General features: G+C 49.4%; 2 long non-coding RNA genes across 2 annotated transcripts; one reads left to right on the forward strand and one right to left on the reverse strand.

The window, feature by feature from the left end:
* Positions 1-1,688: 1,688 nt before the first annotated feature.
* On the reverse strand, positions 1,689-5,219 carry LOC135278429 (uncharacterized). Its single transcript, XR_010345944.1, has 3 exons — positions 5,091-5,219; positions 4,891-4,991; positions 1,689-2,717 (listed from the first exon to the last, which is right to left on the reverse strand). It is a non-coding gene; the product is annotated as an uncharacterized LOC135278429 (long non-coding RNA).
* Positions 5,005-13,813, forward strand: LOC135278430 (uncharacterized). The gene is made up of 3 exons (XR_010345945.1): positions 5,005-5,113; positions 6,729-6,805; positions 13,435-13,813. It is a non-coding gene; the product is annotated as an uncharacterized LOC135278430 (long non-coding RNA).
* Positions 13,814-15,026: the final 1,213 nt, after the last annotated feature.

Genomic DNA, 15,026 nt, shown 5'->3' on the forward strand with positions numbered 1-15,026 from the left:
GTTATTTTCCTGAACAAGGTGAGATCCAGCAGTGGGCCAAGAGATGCCATTACTGACACCCAGTTTGTGACCAAGGGATGGACACACTCGCTGGGGACTTGCCTTGGAATTCCAGGACATTTCTCTTGATTGCTTTCTGTCAGGCCAGGAGGGGCTGGCAATCAGTGGATTCCCTGTGGCCACAGAGCTCTCCTGGGCCATCATTATGGGTGATTATCAGCAATCACCATGTCACTGTTCCCAAGACAGGCTTTGCTGGCTCTGTATTCCTCTCCAGCCCCCAACGAGCAGGTGCTGGAGGCCAAGGGGTTTTTGTGGCTCTGTACTGACAGGGAATATCTGAAGTCTCCAATATCAGCCAGGAAATGCACTGCAGGCCCCTCTCTAGCCAAAAACAGCAGCACAGAAACATTTCCTGCTGCCTTTCCTGCCTCTGCCAGCACTGGTACCAGGCAGGAGACTTGTGGGACCTGGCAGAACCCTGCTTTGGCTTTCCTGGGGTGGGAAAGGGACAGGTCTCCATCCCTGTGCCCTGGGAAATGTGAAAAGCTGTGCCTCCATCCAGCAAAGTCACAGCTGCCTGAAACATTCCTCCAGCCCTGCTCTCTGGATTAAGGAAGATTTTTTTTTTTTTTTTTTTAATCAGTTCAATGTTTTACAGCTCAAATTCAAATAAGAGCTTAAGAGCTTAAACAATGAAACATAAGGATGTGCTGGCAGGGCTGGGCTGTCTCCTCTCCTGTTTGCAGCTCTGCTTGGCATCAGCCTGGGCAGAAAAACACCTGCATCTGGCTACCACACACTGAGCAGCCTTTCCAGGCATTCCACTGCCTTGTGGAAGGGGGAACAAGAGGGAAGAGCTTCAGGAAAGCTGGTGAGGGACTTCTTACAAGGGCCTGGACACGGGGGAACGTCTTTGCACTGCCAGAGGGGAGGGTTAGGTGGGATATTGGGAATAAATCCTCCCTGTAAGGGTGGTGAGGCCCTGGCACAGGGTGCCCAGAGCAGCTGTGGCTGCCCCTGGATCCCTGGAAGTTCCAAGGCCAGGTTGGACAGGACTTGGAGCAACCTGGGCTAGTAGAAGGTGTCCCTGCCCGTGGCAGGGGTGGAACTGGATGAGCTTTAAGGTCCCTTGCAATTTAGGACATTCTGTGATGATCCTGTGATTCCAGTGGGGTTGTGCAATCCTAAATCCATCAGTCCAATCTGTCCAGCAGCCCTTTCCACGCCTTCTCCCTCTGCCCTGCTGCCATCTGTGTCTTTGTTGGAGTCACCAAGGTTTCATTTTGGGAAGTTGCTCTTGCAGGGCACGTTCAGAGCTGGGGGGACAATGGACAGGGTGAAGTGCATGAGGAGCCACCCAGGCACTGCCATCCCCAGCCTGGTTCCAGCTGGATGGACCTGCCTGAAAGTAACTGCAGGCTTGTCCAGGAGGGTTTTGTTGCTATTCAGTGCTGCTGATCAGGGCTGTCTGCTCTTTCACTTGGATGCTCCTGAATCCCAATGAATCCTTGCCATTCATCACCTCTGCCTTGATCCCTCTTAAGTTGATGTCCTCCACCCTTGACCACCTCTCCCTCTCCCTCTCCCTCTCCCTCTCCCTCTCCCTCTCCCTCTCCCTCTCCCTCTCCCTCTCCCTCTCCCTCTCCCTCTCCCTCTCCCTCTCCCTCTCCCTCATGCTCAGTTCCTGTCACAGAGCAAGAGCTTCCCCTCCTTCCACTCCTCAGAGTTACTGTGGGAAGCATCAGGTGTGCAAGAATCCAAAGGAAGGCCAAGGGACAGCTCAGGAGTCAGGAAAGGGGCTTTTCCTGCCCCCCACAACCTATGGAAACACTACTGTCCCCTTAACATCTTGTCAGGGCAGAGAACTGACCATGTCTGCACTCTGGATGGAAATACAAGCAGAAGAAAGGATGCTGCTCCACTGGAAGGAGGGAGACTCCTTCCAGGCTCCCGGAGCAGATCCCCAGCTGGTGTAAATAAAGAAGCACCAGACTGGTTTACACAAGCTGCAGCTGCTGAGAAATGCTTTTTCCAAACCTTTTTCCTGATGGGATTGGTTTTCTTTTCCAATCTTCCTCCAGCTCTGAATGCCATCACTAAAATGCACATGTCCTGCCCCACCTTGTGCCTTGCAGCCCATCTGGGGAGCAGCAGGACAATCAGGAGGAGGACAATCAGACCTGGAGTCCATTCAGAGCCAGAAACACCACGCTGCCCTTCCCAGGGATACAGCTGTTCTCCTTCCAGCACCCCCAGTCCCCTCACCAGGCACACCTCAAAGGCTGGTGGATGTGCCAGATGGAGCTGGAAGGAGCCCATCATCCCAAGGGCTGGCTCTGCAGCTGCTCCTCTGCTGTCCCCACCGGTGCCTTCAGTGTGACAGTGACATGGGGACAGGGCACAGAGCTGGGCTGGAGGCAGCACCCCAAAACTCTCTCTTAGGTGAGCTGGCGTTTAAAGCTCCCTCAAAGTCAGCCATCTGTGCTGTTTTCTCTGGGAGTGATAAACACTTAAGGGTCACCTGCTTTCTTTAATCTCCTCTGGCTCGTATTCATCTGAGCTGCACATCATATTAATTATGTTCCTTTTATTCCTGCCCATGCCAGCACAGAGGGATCATTACTGCTGCTGCTTCCTCTTTTTATTGTCTGGATGCTTGCAGTCACGAGCTCTGGAATCCTGGACCACGAGAGGACACTTTGCTGATCACCTTCCTTCATTAAGAAAACTTAATTTTAGTGCTGATGGGAAATTGGATTAAAGAAAATAAACCACCCAAAAACAGCCATAAGGTTTCTTGTTGGATTAAATATTAAAATTAATAATCCAGTGCTCCATTCAGCTCTGTATTTATGTTAATATTTAATTCAATAACAGCCCGTGGTTTAGAACATTTTCCCATTTGTTTAAAGCACCAGATGAAATTGCAATTTCTGCCTAAATTGGAGCAATATGGAGCTAACTGGGTTATGCTAATGAGGAGGAATGGCAGCTCCCAAAATCCTTTACCTGGTGCTGGGGGGGTTCAGCAGGGGGAAGGGGGGTGGATGGAGAGGCAGCAGGGAATGCAAATCCTGCTGGCTGCAGGGGAGCCTGGCAGCAGGAAAAGAGGCTGCAGGGCCAGGGTGCAGATCCCAGAGACTGGGAAGGCTCCATGTGCAGGAATCACTCAGGTTCCAAGCGGGTGCTGCCCCTGTTGTGGTACCTCTGCAGCATCAGGGAGCTTGAGGATGTTTGCCCCTGGAAAAAGCACTGGGAAGGGCAGTGAAGATCCAGATGCTGGGCTGGGGGGTGTTCTGGATGGCAGGGACACATCTGGAGGCCTTGCAGGTGGATCTCAGCTCCTCACAGAGCAGAGGTCTGTTGTTTTCTCTCTTGTTTTTTCCCACAAACGCTGATAGCAAAAACATTGCCACCCAAAGTCTGGGACTGGAATGTGATCCAGGATGAGGTGATGGTCAGAAATGGGTTTAGGTTGCACCAGGGTGGATATTGGAAAATTTCTTCAGTGAAAAGGTTGCCCAGAGTGATGACACCCTCCCTGGAGGGATTTAAAAGCTGCGTGGATGTGGCATTTGGGCACACGGGTCAGTGGTGGGGAACAGCTGGACTCGATGGTCTGAGAGGGCTTTTTGATCCTAAATCATTGCATGATTCTGTGAGGATGTGGGGTCTGGTGTGAGGCTGCACCTAGGCTGAGTTTTCCACTGATGGCCTTGAGATAATATGGAACACCAAGCAGGATGCACCAAAGAACAGACTTTCCTTTTTTTCCAGGGCTTTTCTCCTGGCTGGAGCAGAGCTCAGCTGCTGGAGAAGTCCTGGGGCTCAACCTCAGCATCCCATAAGGAGAACTGAGCCCAGGGGAAGATACATCACTCAGGAGATTGAACAATTCCATGCAGAAAAGAATCTGGGAAGGACTTTAAAAGCCCTGCTCTGTTGCTATCCTTTTCCAAGGGATGGGAAATGGACATTTCCCAAGGGTGGGCAGAGCCCCTCCCCAGGCTGGTGCTGGGGTTTCACCCACTGGGAGATGTTTGATATGGCAAAAGTTATTTTCTTCCCCAGGAGGGCTCTAATCTTGAAAAACAGAATAATTATGGAGTGACATGGAGGAAGAATGTGGAACATGGAGCAATGATCAGTAAAACTTAAAAGCTTTGGAGGTGGAGTTCCCAGTGAGTTTCCTGAAGTTTAGATGCATACCTAAACTTCCTTGAACCTTTTGGGGCCTAATTAAATTCGAGGGGACTTATAAAATAAACATGCATGGAAGACAAAACTTTTTTGCTATGAAAAAAAACTGCTTAATAAAACAGATTATGTGCAAAATAGAAATCTGGGCCTTGTGAAGGAAGAGTAAAATGACACTAATGAGCAGAGTCTGAGTGTTAATGAATGGGATTAGCATTCCATTACCTGCAACTCTTATAAATAGACTCACCAATTTCAGGTTCCCTGTTCTTCAAAGAACCTGATATGATTTCTGGGGGTGTTTTCATGTAGTTAATTCTATTTTCTATAAGGAGAAACTGAGGCAGAATCCAATCACTTGAACCAATCCATGGTCACTTTTGGAATTCTATAAATATTGATGTCCAGAAATAAACACAGATTTTTTTGCCTTGGACATCTCAGTGTGTGAGTGTTGTTCATTTCGTGTCATATTGTGACATTCTGGGAATGTTGTCATCCATGATGGAGAAGGATCCCAGTTAGAGCTGGCTAGGACTGGGAAGGATGGGCTGGTTTGATGGGAGCATCAGGAGATAAGTGTGCATGGATGGCTTTGTCACCTCCAGGGGCTGGAGAAGGCGATCACTGGCCTTCATTTCAGCTCTACAGAGACTGATTTGGGGGAGAAAGGTGGAAAAGAGGCCAAACCTGCTGTGGGAGGGCTCTGCTGGTTCACCCAGGATCTCTCCTTCCTTCTTTGTTATTTGCAGCCAAACTGCTGTGCAGTGATGGACACGCTCAATGACACCCTGGAGAAGGAAGCTGGGATGAAGCACTCTTCATGACTGGAAGGATGTCAAGAAGGAAGAACTGATGTGTTCAAGCATATGGGCTGGGATTCCTCTCACCTCACCAATCACAGCGAAACGAGGTGCGTGCTCAGGTTTTAGCTCTCTCTCTGCTCCATGCAGGTTCCTTCCAGAAGGCCATTTTTCCCATCCCAAAGGGTGGATAGGATCAGGAGTCCTTGAGAGATTTTGCCATCCTGGTGACAATAGAAAAAGCACAGGCAACTTTGATACTAAATACCTGACTTTTACTTGGAGCTGTTAACAGAAACAAGCCCTCTTCCCGCCTGGAAAAAGCACAAATAACTGTAATTTCCCCAAATTTCTGACAGTGAGCCTTCATTTTTTTCAACAGCCCTGGCTGGCAGGAAGATCTGCTGCTCTGGGAGGAGACGGGTGGTGCTTGTAAAGTGGAGTGAGGAAACAGCAGGGCACTGCTGCTCTCTGCCTGACAGCAGGATTGCATCTTGATGGCCCTGCTTGGCTCCGGGGGCAAGGTCCAGACCTCTGGAATTGCTCCGTCCTGCATTGCAGAGCAGGCTGAGGAAGGAGCTTTCCTTACATTTTCCATGGAACAGCTTCAGTCTTATCAACAACCACAGGGATTTTGTCTGCTACGCCCTCAAATAATGTAGGCAAACAGATTCAGGAGCCATGGATGGGTGTGCTGAAAACACGGAGGGCAGATTCTCCTGGAACAGAATACAGGGAAATCTTTCCCTGTCCATCTGCCTGATCCATGACAGCACAACTACCTGTCCTATTTTTTCCTTCTTTTTATTCAGAGGAGAGTGCAAACGTGTTGTACATCAGCTCTTGAGGCCCCTGGATTATCAGCAGCTTGCAGAGCCTGGAGCTGGGCTGGATGTGGGAGCAGCCACAGTTTTGGGCTGGCCCCAGGCTCTGCTCCCACCACACTGGGATGAAAGCAGCCCTTACTGGGAGCTGCCATTTCTCCAGGTTGGGGATCTCAGCAAGTGCTTGCAGAGGCTCTCAGCTGGCTGTCTTGCTATTTCCCCCTTCTATTTGGGGACAGATGAGCAGGGAAAAGGCACAGATTACAATATTTTGTCATCTTTTACTGCTGGAAGAGAACTTTGTTTGAGCAGCAGTGCCTCTGCAGGCTCCTGGCAGGTTGTCCATGGACCATGGTCCGTGATGGTGGTCCTGGGGACTGGGAGGGCTCTGATTCTGCAGGGGAGGGAAAGCTCATCCTCCCCTTGCTTCTAAACATGGATCTGTAAAGTCTCCTCGGTAAAGGAATGAGGGATCCCTTGGTAGGACAAGGGGGAGTGGCTTTAAGCTGAAAAAGGGCAGGATTAGGTGAGATGGTGGGAAAGAATAATTCCCTGTGAGGATGGGCAGGCCCTTGCACAGGGTGCCCAGAGAAGCTGTGGCTGCCTCTGGATCCCTGGAAGTGCCCAAAGATAGATTGGACAGGGCTTGGAGCAACCTGGGCTAGTGGAAGGTGTCCCTGCCCACGGCAGGGGGTGGGCCTGGGTGGTCTTTAAGGTCCATCCAACCCAAACCATTCCATGATTTTATGATTCTAATCCAAGCCCTCATCCTGCTCCCAGGCATTGCCCTCAGGAGACCCTGCTGAGCTCAGGTCCCTCTAGGGAGATGCAGGTCAGGAATTTGGGGCTCAGTAGCTCTGCCAGCTCACCTTGTCTCATTTGTAAATGTGTTTGAATTCAGACTGCCAAGCTGCCAGTCAGATCTGTCACCTTTGGACACCTCCTTTTGTGCCAGCAGGGAGAGGCTGCCATCCTTGGGTGAGTACCAGCCTGGGCAACTCTGCTGGCACAGCATGGGGACCTGATCCATATCCTAAATCCTAAAAACCTCCACAGAGGCTCCAACCCCCCTTTTGACGCCACTGCCCAACCCCACCCGGATTTCACTGCCTGTTCAGCCCTTGCACAGGGCTTTTTTTTTTTTTTTTTTTTTTTTTTTCCACCCTAGGGGTTTAAGCAGCACAGCAAGTCCAGTAATGAACTGTTACTCTGGAAAATAAGACTTTCATTAGGTTAGGATTCTGCCGGGGTGTCTGCGTTCCTCGATAATGAACCGTGATATTGTGCAAAGGCCTGGCTGCAGCAGAGCTGAGCTTATCTCCTGCCATCATTTACCCACTTATCACCAGCACAGGGGGACTGGGACCAGGGCTCCTTCTCCCTGAGAAGTTTTCTTGGGGTCAAACAGTGGTTTTAAGTGTTGAGCCCAGCCCTGCCTTCCTGTTGCTGATGGCCTACAAACAGATGCTGATGTTTTCTCTGTTTTTTTTAGGTGTTCATTATTCATCACTCACAGGTCCTGCAACTGCAGTGCGTGTCTCCTCTGGTGTGAAAACATTAATAACTGCTTTGGCTAAGCACACAGAGATCATTTATTTCACAAATGCACAGAAAATTCTGCCCAGCTGGGATTAAAGCTCAGCCTTCCTTTGTAGGCGAGGCTTTCAGGGCATGTTTTACCGGGAGGAAGGATTGGTTTTCCATGGATCTGCCCTCTCCCAAGCTCACTGCTCACCCCCCAGCCACAGCCTGAGCCACCGGTGGCTGGTGGAGAGAAACAACCATCAAAACTGAGCCCGAGCAAGGCACAAACACAAGGATATGGATTTATTGCTACCCTGTCTGAGGGTCTGGAGCAGCATTCTGATATTTTTCTGGATGTCCCCTTTGCTGTGGTGTAAGGCTGGAGCAGGATCTGTGCCCTGAGCCCCCTGGCTCTGCTCTCCATCCTTGCCGCAGCCCCTGGCTGCTCCTGGCACCGCTCACCTCCACCAAGGACAAGGAGCAGTAAATCCCAGCAGCCTCTTAAAAAACATTTTAATTAAAAAAACGACATAACAGGAGCTTTAAAGGACATGAAAGACAACAGCTGTGGAGCTGCTCCCTGCTCCCCCTCCCCTGCTCCCCCTCCTCTCTGCAGTGCTTTTCAGAGTGATTTTCATGTAAAGCTTCTTGGGTTTCCTGGTTGCTGGCCTCCATCTGTGGTTTTGAGCACAGGCCAGCCAGCAGGGAGGGCACAGGCAGCCCCTGGGCTGGCAGAGCTGGGCACACGAGGGGACAGCTGCCTCACCCAGCCCAGAGCAGGCTGGAGCTGCAAAGCCACACTGAGGTGGGGACTGGGAGCTTCAGGGAGGATCTAAAGCTCCACTGCAGTCAGACCTGGATTAGCTTGGGGCTCCAGCCCAGCCCAGAGCAAGACCAGAGCTGGTGGAGGAGATTGTCCTGGGGTCCAGCTGGAGATGTGGCACATGGCCTGCAGCACAGGGGTGTCCTTTGGAGATGGCCAGCCGTCATCAGAACTGAGCCCAAAATGGTCCCAGCTCGGCTGGTCCACCCAACCTGGGGCCAGCTGCTGGTATATCTGAGCCTGGATTTGCTGCTGGCTGGACGAGAGTCCCACCTGGCAGTGCTGGCACAACACAGAGGCTGCCTGGATGTGCTGCCTTGGCACAGGAACGCCCTGGCACAGCGGCCACCATGGCTGCCCCATCTAGGCCTCAGCTGAGGCCTGAAATCTGCTACAGTGACTTTTTACCCTGTTTAGATGGGATATTGGGAAGGAATTGCTCCCTGAGAGGGTGGTGAGAAGCTGTGGCTGCCCCTGGATCCCTGGAAGTGTCCAAGACCAGGCTGGACAAGGCTTGGAGCAACCTGGGCTAGTGGAAGGTGTCCTCATGGCAGGGGGTGGGACTGGATGGGCTTTAAGGTCCCATCCAACCAAAACCATTCCATGATTTTACTTAAAATCTATTTCCAGTCACCAACACTGAGAGTTTTAATCCAGAGTTGGGGATCTCCAGCTACCTCCTCTTCCCAGGGGATCAACACATCTGGAAGATGCCCCCAGGACCACAGAGCTAAGCTGGACCAGCCATTCCAGAGCAGTTTGCCAACTCTGTAGCTAACACTAATACATGATTTAGGTAAAACACAATGAGACATTAGCAATTAAAAGGAATGCTTGTATTTTTTTAGGAAATCTGATGAGAAGGAAGAGCCCCTACTCCATTTTGAGAGAAAAGATTTTGCCACGTCTTTCTCTGATGTATTCACCCCCTCCCACCCATCATGTCCGACATCTCAGGCCTAAAATCATCAATCAAACCAACAGAGTGAAGGCAGGAGCAGGGCCAAAGTCATCCCACTGGGATTCTCCACGCTTTGCATTTTGCAAATGTAAAGCCCTCGCCGGTTCAGGGCTTCCAATTAGAGCTGGGCAAATGAAAACCTTCTCAGCTCACTGCCCAATCCTCCACCAGAAATTCAAATGAGGAATGGTTTGGATCAGTGCAAAGTACAGACCCTTTCATTTTTTTTTTCCTCCTCCCAAAATATACCCTTCTCCTTCCCACCCTGATTAATTTTAGATCCCATGAAATGTTTTATTCAATTGCAGAATGAAATGTCATTTCAGAACATTAGCTGGAATAATATTCCTTTTTAAAAAGTGCCAGAGCAAAGAAGTTCAACTTTTAAGACCTTTCTTTTCCTTTCTGCATGGGTGTAGGAACAGATTTGTTTTCTGATGACAAAAATACGAGATTTTTGAAGTTTTTCGTGAGCACCCAGTGGGATTTTAAGCCCCTGGAGAAGGGATATGACCAAACCCCACTGGGACTGATTTTGCTGGAAGCACAGGTTGGCCAAAATCATCTTCATTCCCAAGAGCTCTCTCCTACTTTCTCTGACTCTGCTGGCTGCTCTTTAATCAACCATTTAAAACCCAGCTCCGAGACTTCCTATCAATTTCCAAATCTCTCAGACTTTGTGAAAAAAAATCAAATAGCTCAGGAAAATGAGCACAGGGGAGGCCACTGGCTGGAATGAGCCTGACTGGAGGGGTGGGATGGGTTGCTCCTGGCATGGGGGGAAGACAGAGTTTTGGGGAATGGGCAATAAATTGATTTTCATTTGTTCTGGGGCCACGCTGCTGTTTCTAGTACGGATCCGATGAGCATTGCAGGCGGATCTGGAGGCAGGGTTCTGAGGGGATTAGAAAAGATTTATTTTCCTTTTTTCTGGAGTGAGATGAAAGAGGGGAGAGGGAGGGAAAAGCAAGCAAGGAGTGCTACGGAAACGAACTCATTATTTTTTATCTTTTCCAATGACCTTGTTTATTTTAGTCCTGCTTGAAAGCAGCTTCTTTCCTTGAGAAAATTTGGAGATATCTGGAGACTGGGGCTAGTGAAAAAAGGAAAAAAGGGAAAAGGGAGCTGGGTGAACTGAAGAAATATGGAAAATTAACAAGTAAATGTAAACTGAGCTGGAGAAATACCCATGTGGGCTTGGTATTGTGATGAAATTCCATGTCTAAGGGAAATGTTCCCCCTATCCAACCTGCCCTCAGACACTTCCAGGGATCCAGGGGCAGCCACAGCTTTTCAGGGCAACCCATGCCAGGGCCTCCTCACCCTCACAGGGAAGGATTTCTTCCATATATTTAACATAAATTTTCCCTGTTTCTATTTGAACTCATTGCTTCTTGTCCTATCCCTACAGATCCTGATAAAGAGTCTCTCTGTCCTCCATGTCGCCAGATCAGGTCCTGCAAGGTGCTGGGAGGTCTCCACTCCTCCAGACTGGCCAGAGGCATCATCACTGTGACTCCCCTGGTCCTTGCAGTGCCCTGTGCATCTCCTGAAGGAATTCCCTCAGACCCATTGCAAGAGGGATTTCATTTGGTTTTCCCCTCTTTCTTTCAGTGGGCTTTGATTTTGGCTGGGAAGCTCACAGATACGCACAAATTCCTCCTCAGCCTCCTGGATACTGGACATTCCAATTCCTCTCTGCCACTGGACATTCCCATTGCTCAGGGTTTGAAATGCAGCACCCCATTCATTTAACTCTGCTGGGTTGTTTTGGGTTTTTGGTTTGGTTTTTTTTTTTGCTTAAGCACCCTGTTCTCCCATTATCCTCTGCACTGGGATCATCCCCTGTAAGGAGATGGCTGCACCACAGAGGGAGCACCAAGAGAACTTGTGAGGTTCCAAGCCCAAGGATCAGCTCTGCCCCAGCTGATGCTGCCTTTGAGGGGTGAACAAAGCTCCCCAAATGCTCAGGAGATGCCCCCTAATATCCCCTCATGGTCCCCAGAGCCTCCAAATCAGCAATGTGCCCATGTCCAGCTGATCCTGGAGCTTCACCCACAGCCTCTTCCTCTGCATTAAACCAGGGCCATTCAGCCTCCAGCTCCTGGTGCTGAAAAAATCCATCCTGAAAAACTCTCAAAGTGCAGGATCAGCTTGGCAAAAAGCCCCTGGACCAATTTTAGATAAAACCAATCTCTGCTTTAAACCCTCGGCTCGGGTTGGGCTCCACTGGTTGCTCAGAAATACTCCTGAAAATTCTCCAAATGCTCAATTTGCATAGCTGTAAAGGATCATAAATAATTCGAGGTGCTGGGATTTAATTAGTTGGCCTATACCAGGGAGGGATTTCGGCCTCATTTATGGAAATCAGAGTCCTTCTGGAGGGAGCCCAGGGCGTGAAGTGGCTGTGGAGTTGCTGTGGGAGCAGCCAAGGTGCAGCAAGGGATGGGCCCAGCCCAAACCCTTACCTGCAGCCCCTCATCAATCCGAGCACTAATCAAGGATAATTGAACTTAAACACAGCCATTGGGAGCTGCCTTTTCTCCATGAGAAGTCCCAGAGGAGCCCACTGAGCAGCAGGGTGATGCTGCCCAGGAAAGCTGTGGCCCTTGGGATGTGCTGAAGGCTCTGCTCTGCAAGTTGCAGGACCCTGTTACCTCCAAATACTGGGCTTGCAAAGAGGATCCTGGCTCTTTATCCAGTGCAAAAGCCAGCCAGGCGTGCCTGGGAAGCTCCAGCTAAACTCCAGAGGCTTTAGGATGGCTTTGATAAGTGTTGTGTTCAGTGGGAAGGCTCCTTCTCTAGATTTAACCCTCAGACTTCAAAAGCAATAAGAAAAAAAATCCCATTTTTTTGTATTTTAACCCACTGCTCTGAGCTTCATCTGAAGCTGACTGAAGAGAAAAGGAGTGAGAAAAGGTTGGACTGTGGGGAGCAAAGGCAGGCAAGAGAAAAATGAGATGAAAAGGTCTTTGTAGTAACTGTGCTTCCACTGGAGACTTCCCAGCTGCCAGCCGGGGTCTTGTGTGATCCCACAGATCCTCCCGAGCTGCCTCTGCTGATGGGGGCGTGTGGATAATCCCAACCCCTGCCCCAAACCACGGCAGCACAGAGAGGTTTTTAAACAAATTTAGCCCTCACACAGGAGAAAACACCTTTTTATTTCTAAGGGGAAACAGTGCTAAAGGGCTCCGGGTGGATCCAACCGTCACTCCGGGTATTTTACCCTTGCTGAGGCAGGCAGGGCTGTGCCCAGGGCAGTGCCTGGCACTCCAGTGGGATCCCAGCACAGTATCCCACATTCCAAGCCGTGTCTGAGGCAGCAGGGCTATTATAAATAATTTATTCTCTGGGCAGAGAAGGGAGGAAGAGAGAGCGAGCTTTTAATTAAAATGATATCTTACAGATCAAATAAATATGAATAAGATGCCAAAAACAACTGTATAAATCCCAAACATTCTCCTGTGTTTTAATTATTTGTGTTGATAAAACAAGAGCGGAGGCATTTGGCTCTGCTCGGAGGCTGCGGAGGCGAAAGGTTACACTGGCATTTTTTATGTTCTGTGCAAGGAACAAATGTTTCCTAAGCCCAGATCTGACAAACTATAATTCATATCAGGAATTAAATTGGAATTTAGAGAACAATTGTTAATATTTCAAAGTAATTGTTTAAGAAATTATCATTTTGGTATCTGCCGCAAAAATAATTACCCACCACTAATTTTTCTTTTTCAAAGGCTGCTATTTGCTGGGATAATGTTGGAAAGATGAGGAGTTTGTGCTGGGAGCTATTTATGTAGTTCAAATGAGAAGATAAATAGGAAGGGACTTTCATGTTCCCAGGCAAATGAGTCTGACTAATGTACAGCTTCGAGCTCAAAAGTGGGCCTTGGATTTATCTGGAAATTGGGGGGAATTTTCTGTGGATGGGACGTGCAAGAAACAGCAGGTGAGAAAATAATCAGAAGCTGTGCATATTAATTAGGAAATGGTCCTCAAATAAACCCTGGGGGCATGGAGAGGTTGGTGAGAGGTACCAGCATCTTACCTCCCACCTTGGCATGGTTTTGGGGTGGAAAAGGAGCTGCATTCATCCTTCTGCCCTTCACAGGGCATCAGAAAATTGGAAAGGGTATGAGAACTTGAATATTTAGAGGATCACAGGGAAAAAAGTGGGGTAGAAGGGATCTTAAACAGCTGCATCCCACAGCTTGAGGATGGGGTTATCCAGATCCTGTCACATCCTGCACCTTCCCAATGTTGTGCTGGTGGAAAATGCATCCTCTTTCCTTTAAACAGGGCTTTCCTCAAGGGATGGAGAGAAAGGAGCAGTGGCTGCACCAGGAAAGGTCCAGCAGTTCCAAGGAGTTGCTGTGGAATTCTCTGTTCAGACAGCAGCTGGCAAAGGGAAACGATTTCTGTGAAAACAGTTTCAAGTGCAAAAGGAGAAATTATATTTTCTGGGGTTTGTTACATTTTTTTTTTGCAAAATTATTGCTCCATCTTTGGTGGGAATAATTCCCAGCTGCATTTTGAAATATCTCCCTTCCTGCCACACTCTTTTTTAATGGGTGACTTTTTCTGCAAGAGATGCTGATGTCGATGGTGACTTTTAAAGTGCACAGGGAGAAGCTGCATTTTTTTCCAAGTCTTCTGGGAAAGGCTTTTTGTCACCTCAACACCCATTTTTTCCTCTAATTTGTCACCTCTGAACCCTTCTGTTTCCCCAGCCACCCTCTGGGCCCCCAGTAAACCTGCCCACTTTGTTGTTGGCCACTGGGATGCTTTGGCTGAGCCAAAGGTTGATCCCTCCACCCTGAAGGACCCAATAAACCTGTCCAGCCACCTCCTGGGTGGAGGGGATCCTTGTGGATGTGTCTTCCAGCCCCTCCAAGCTACACCTCCCCTTCCCTTTGATCTCCACACTCCCATGAAGACATTGGTCCCTAATGAAGGACACACTTGATGTGGTGCTTAGAGATTCCTGGAGAATGTGGGGGAAGCAAATAATCCCCCTTGGATCCATCCTCCCAGATTATTGTGAGCATCCCAATTCCAAAGCAGATCACAGAGAAGTGTTGGTTTTCAGCAATTAGCAGTGGGAGCAGTAATTAAGGCAGTTTGTGGTTGCCCTGGATGGGGCTGTCACTCTCCGGGAGCTTTCAGATCCAGGGTCCCCTTGCACATCCAGAGTTTGGGATCCTGCTGTGCCTAGTTCTGGATTGCCCTGTCTGTGCCATGGACTTTAAATCATTGCTGTGCTTTAAGAATGATTGGTGGTGGTTCCAGCCACAGGACAAAACACAGGCAAAACAATCCTGGTTTGTGCCATCTTGCTGCTGCTGTATCCCACAGAGGGACCTGTGAATCCTAGCTGAGGATGGGTGGGACAAATCAGAGAGGGAAATGTTCTCTCTCTCCCAGAAAGGGAGGATGAAAGATTTACACCCTGCCAGGCCTTCTGCCCTTGCAAGGCAGTGGGTAAGTCCATGGGAGCCCTGCTGGAGCAGAGAGGTTGTGGCAGCTGCTCCTGGATCCCTGGAAGTGCTCCAGACCAGCTTGGACAGGGCTGGGAGCAGCCTGGGATAGTGGAAGGTGTCCCCTGCCCATGGTGGGGGTAGGGCTGGATGAGATTTAAGGTTCCTTCCAACCCAAACCACTCCATGGGAGTTTGAAAAATATGGGTAATGAACGGGCCCTTTTCTGTCCTGACCCTCTCTTGTGGGATGCTTTTAGTGGGTGAGGGAACAGGGCTTGGAGCCCTTCCTTTGGGAAGCTCATTGATCTGTTCATGCTGGAATAACAGACGTCTCTGCCAGGAAATATCCTTATTATTAAGCCAAATTTTTTCTATTCTTTTTTTCATAGAATGGGTTGGGTTGGGTGGGACC

Source organism: Passer domesticus, chromosome 11, assembly GCF_036417665.1.
Source record: "Passer domesticus isolate bPasDom1 chromosome 11, bPasDom1.hap1, whole genome shotgun sequence".
Taxonomy (NCBI): Eukaryota; Metazoa; Chordata; class Aves; order Passeriformes; family Passeridae; genus Passer; species Passer domesticus.